The following is a 5985-nucleotide window of genomic DNA, read 5'->3' as shown; positions in this document are numbered from 1 at the left end:
TCCCTAAGAGACAGCTTCCATCTCTTCCATTGCTCTACATTCCAGCCGGCATCATCCAGTCTAAGATCCCAATTTCGAGTGGCATAATCGCCGGGGCCAAATCTGATGCCTAAAACTTTGATCTCCTGGCTCGCCCGGGGGAGGCCATCCGTAAGGTCAAATTCTTGACCCTCCTCCCCCATCCAGAAAACCTCACTCTATCCTGATTGACCAGGGAACCTGAAGCATCCGAGTATTCCTGGACAGACGACATCACAGCATCCGCCTCAGATGGATCCGACAAGACAACTGTGACATCGTCCACGTAAGCCACCACTACCAGTGAAAATTCCTGGCTCAGGCGGACCCCTCTCACAATGCCACCCTCCAGCCTTCTGACGAAGGGGTCGATAGCAAAGACATATAGGAGGGGCTCAGAGGACAGCCCTGCCTGACACCCGAAACCACCAAAAAAGTAGGGCCCACCCAACCATTTATCCGAGGGAAGCTCTCGGCTTGCCTATAGATGACACGGAGCCAATCAACCACCCTCACTGGGAGGCCATACCGTTCAAGCAGAGCCCACAGGTACTCATGGTTAACCCTATCAAACGCCTTTGACTGATCCAATGCCAGTAGGTACTTTCCCCATCTCTCAGCACGGCACCGTTCCACAGCCTCCCGGACACCAAGGACGGCACTAAAGGTGCTCCGGCCCTTCACAGTACAGTGCTGGGAGGGAGGAAGCAGAGACCCAGAAACTTCCATCAGTCTATTGAAGAGTACCTTTGCCAGAATGTTACGATCCATATTAAGAAGGGCAATGGGGCACCAATTCTCAATACGGGGCGGATCCTTCCCCTTAGAAAGCAAGATAAGGGCAGACAATCTCATGGAAGGAGGGAGCAAACCCTCACCCAGGCTTTCATTAAATACTTCCATAGGAGGCGGGCCCAGGAGGTCACCAAAGATCTTATAAAACTCGGAGGTTAACCCACCCGGATCTGGGGCCTTCTTCATAGACAGGGAGTCTATGGCCTTCCTGACCTCGTCCATCGTTATCAAGTCTCCCAGGGAGTCAAGAACTGCCAAAGTTCTCGAGACCAGGAGTCTCCCTCAGAAACCGTTCCATCCTCTGTCTGATAAGCAGTTTCTCAGATAAAAGGTCAGAGTAAAAGGTACGCACAACTTCCAGAATGCCTTCCTTATCCTCACGAAGGACACCCCGGTCATCACGCAACCCCCTCACCTCCTTACAGTTAACCGAATTCCTGCAGTTCTGGTAGGGATCAGGCGAGTGGTATTTACCATAATCCCTTTCCAGAACCAAGGATGCATACCGGTCATACTGATACTCTTTCATCTGGGCCTTTACTCGGGAGATCTCCCCACTATCCCCCTGCTCAGAAATTAAGAAATCCAGTTTCTTTCTCAAGGCATGGTAGACATTCCTCTTTAACAAGTTTCTCTTGGCTACGAGGTTGCGGAAAAAGCTGTGAGCCCTCTTCTTGCATACCTCCCACCACTCAGACCTACTCCATCCTGCCTCCAAAAGAGACTCCTGAGATTGAAAGAAGTCCCTGAAAGACGGTCTGATCTCATCCTCCTTTAGAAGTTCAGAGTTCAGACGCCCTTCTGAGGAGTTTCCGAGGCGTTCAAGGAAAAGGATGCACACAGGAAAACGTGATCAGAGAATTCTACTAACTTCAGCACCGGAGCCAAAGTTTTTGAACTCTCCTTAACGAAAAACCTGTCTATCCTACTCCTACACCTACCTCTAAAATAGGTGAAACCCGTGAGGTCTGGGGAATGGCGAATATGCACATCCACCAGGCCTGCCTGTCTAACCATACTAGCTAAAAAAGGGAATCATAACCCAGAGTAGTCTTTGAGCCTCCCCTATCTTTAGGCCTAAGGACGGTGTTAAAGTCACCAAAGATTATCTGCCGGGCCGAAAAAAGATATGGCTTATCTCCCTGAAAAGACACTTCCTGTCCCATTTAGTCTGGGGACCATAGATGTTAATAAGTCTCAGGTCGTGCCCCCTCAGGTTGACATCCAAAACCACACATCTGCCCACTTGAATCTCAATAACCCGTTGGACAGTTATCATGCCGGTAAAAAAAACCGCCAACCCACCGTACGGCTCGGCCACAAGAGACCAATAGGAGGGACCGTGTCTCCATTCAGCTTTCGCCTTATGGAGATCAGCAAGTCCACCAATCCTAGTTTCCTGCAAAAACAAAAAATCGACCTCAACTGTGTCGAAAAAATTAAACGCCATGTAACGAGCACGCTCAGACAGAATAGATGCCACATTAATAGTGGAAAATCTAATAGGTTGGGAAGCCATCCTTACAGGGTTATTTCAAGTGGGACCTAATCACTTCTTCACTTGTCGGAGGGACACGTCTTCCGACGAGCCCCACCTCTTTACACTAACCCCCGGAGGAACCACCTCACCTTCCCTGAGGTCAACCTCCTCCCCAACAGAAACTGAAATCACAGGGACAGATCCCGATACAACTGCCGACCCCCCTCCTCCATCAGGAGGTTCTGGGGCAGGACACACAGCTGGGTCGGTTGAAGACACAAGGCTAGGGCCAGGCGCAGGGACCTCCAGATTAGTCACGAGCAGACTTTGCGTCATGACTACAGGTTGGTCCACAGTCCCAGGAGCCACCACCGGGTCCACCGTACCCCCCTTCTCAGAGTCGGAGCCAGCACCTGTGCCCGAGATGACACAACCTCCTTTCCTCCACTGGCAATGAATTCGCCAAGCACAACTGCCTTCTCACTCCTCCCTCTGGACCTACCCGGGTACGGGGAACCGCCTGCCACCATCCTTCTCTGCCGTAACTTCCTAGACTTTAGCACTAACTCCCCAGAATCCTCCCTTACAATTTCACCCTCTTCCTCCTCCTGCTCACTAGAAATCGTAAAGAAGCGATTTGTCAGGACAATGCTATCATCATTCTTCCCCTTCTTATTCTTCTTCGCCTTTGCCCCTTTACCCTTCACCACAAGTTTAAAGGGGCCTCTTCCTGCACAACAACTTCAGTCACCGGAACAGCACCCCTCGCCTTCACCCCCGATGGACCTGCCACTTCCATGGGGGCTACAGCGGGAGGCACCACCACAGCCACCGAAGTACTAGGAACCGAGCCCAAGACCTCCTCCTCCACTCTCCTAGAGATCTCCTCTAATTCCTTGTCAAAAGAACGATTGTGAAAGGCTTCAGGACACCTACTGTATGGATGACCCATCATGCCGCATAGATTACAAGAGATGGTATAGCAATCTTTTGACAGATAACCCATCCCGCCACATTTGGAACACTTCTGCTCCGGACAGTCCCGACTGAAATGCCTAAAATCGCCACACCTGTGGCATGTACGGGGCTGCCCCGGGTAGAAGCATTGAATCCTGTCCCTACCTATGTAAGCGGCCGAGAGAATGTGGCTGCCATTCGCTAATTTAACTGTAGCAGTCCACGCGCCCCCCCATACACCCAGTGCACCCGGGACTTTTTCAATGGGGGAAATTACTTTTTCCACGAATCTTTTGAGCCAAAAGCTCAAATCAATCTCACTCAGAGACTCGTTCCGGACCAATATGGTAATTTTGGTCCTCTCCTGCCTCGTTATTGCCAAGGCCCTAAACTTGTCCCATGGCTCACTCAACTTAGCCGTACCCCACTTTGCCCAGAAAGCCTGTAACCCTTTATAACTGACAAAACTCAAATCGAACTCAAGCGTCCCCACCGGGTGTATACAGGCGAACAAATCAGATGCCTCAAAACATAAAGAAAATAAATTTTTCAAAAAGTCAACTCTACACGGCGGAGGCGCCTCCCCTAGCCATTTTAACTGAACGGCATTACGCCGCTTCGCTGGCTGCCCACCCACGGGGTTCTGCTGAGGAACTCTCCCAGGCCCGCTAACCATGCTGGCGTATGAAGTTACACCCGGGACCACTGAGCTCTGTCCTGCCTGATTAGCTGCTTCACTCACCACCAAATTCAGTCTCCGCTGAACAACCTCCATGGTGGCCAAGGCTGGCCCCACCCGTGCAGGAACACCCAAACTATCACCGTAAATGGACTCTACTATTAGCTTTTGGCCAGAACTCAAACCACCCCTATCCAAACTTGGCAACCCCTGAGCCAATGTAGTTGGCTTGATCGCAGGCACACCCTTAGGGAGAACCGAACCACCTGACTTCCCACCACCTACCAGAACCGCACCCCCCACCTCAACAATAGCGGCATTCTCCACTACCATCACACCACCTGCCGCCACAACTGAAGTCTGAGGAGGATCCGCCAGCATCTCTGCACCCCCAACATCAGCCTCAGGGGACTCCCCTGACCTTTCCCCCTCTAGACTGCGAATGGAGTTTTACATGGGGTGTTCTACTTCTGGGGGCCCCACAACCTCCAAAGTTTGTCTGTTTGGAGGCAGTTCCACCGATGACTACACCTCCACACACACCTTAGCCTCTGCCGCTTTAATTTTCAATCTCCATTCTTCTAACTCTGCCAACTTGGCAGCCAGCTCACCCTCCAATGCAGCCAACTCGGCTGAAAGCACCGGCCTCTCCCTACTATAGGACCGATTTCTATTTCTTCTTTTTGTTGTAACTGCCTTTCTGAGCCTAGCAATCTCTTGCTCCAGGACAGTAAGCGCAGCACCCAGATCAACGATCGCAGCATCAGAAGACCCTGCAGCCACCACCTCCACAGACGCTGGCTGCTGTGGCTGCGATACATCAACCAAAGTCTGCATTTGCACATCCCTCTCCACTGCCACCGATACATCCATTCGCTGATCTAACAGCTGACCTCCCACATCTGTAACTACAATTTGCTGCACCACACTCTGTTTTAATTCAGAAACCAGAATATCCCCACCAGAAACTGCAGTGGAATCAGGCTGTAAAACAGGAGACTGCTGTGCAGGCAAACCCAAAACCTGGACCTGCCCACACTCCCCCTCAGCCTCAGATGAACCTAGCTGCAGCTGCACATTTTGCTGCATATTGATCACCATAACATTTTGTACATTTAAACCAGCAGGTATTGAATTTGTTTCCTGGTCCTGCCCTTCCAGGGAGTTCAGCACCGGGCTTTGCCCGCACCCCCCTGCAGACATACATAATTCTTTATGCGGGGGGCGTGGCCTGGACGGGCATGGAGTAGCACTTGCTTTGTGCAGCTCTCCGGCCATCACATCCTAAATATATATCCTGCATTCCCCCCTGGGTCTGATATTGGGGTCATCAGTGTGTTAATACCTCCTGCCCCCCCTGGAACGGGCTGGAGCCTGCTGCCACTATTTGCGGAGGCTCTGGAGCCTTGTGTGTCGCTGTGCCCGGACCTACGCTGTGACTGCTGCCTCGTGCTGGAACCGGAAGTCTGGCTTCATCTCCCCGATACCCCCCGCTGCGGCCAGCTGAACGACTGAACGAGGGAGGCGCCGGGCTCTCCTATACTGACCCGTCGGCCTTCTGCAGTGACCGGGGGGAGTCCTGTGAGGAGCACCCTGCAGCGTCTTGTAGCCGTGGACTCGCGCTGTACGGAGGACCGGAAGTGCGGCTCCCGCTACCCGCCGCCACCCGCTGCAGCCGGCTGAGGCACCCGAACACAGACCGCGGGACAACACTGCCTCTTAGCCGAGGGTGAAGTCTGGAGGGGCGTGCGGCCATCCCGCGAACTGCTGGCTGCCTGCCATAGCGGCCACTATCTAGATCCCCTGCTGCTGTGTGACCTCACCCGTACTGGAGTCAGGTACGTGGGCCGTGCACTAATTAGTGTGGGGAGAGCTAACGTCTGGAGCCTGGGCTGTGCTAGCTGGGGGACCACTGGGCTGCATACACAGTTTCCTCGCCCCTCCTGCTTCCCTCCTATGGCCCGCTGACCCGGCCCGAATCGGCTGTGGAGCGAGCTTAATTGCTGTGTCTGGAGTTTACTGCCGGGGGACTGATCCTATACGTTATACGTTATAC

The sequence above is a fragment of the Pseudophryne corroboree genome, chromosome 11 (assembly GCF_028390025.1).
Source record: "Pseudophryne corroboree isolate aPseCor3 chromosome 11, aPseCor3.hap2, whole genome shotgun sequence".
NCBI classification, from domain to species: Eukaryota; Metazoa; Chordata; class Amphibia; order Anura; family Myobatrachidae; genus Pseudophryne; species Pseudophryne corroboree.
This window is presented reverse-complemented; position numbering follows the sequence as displayed.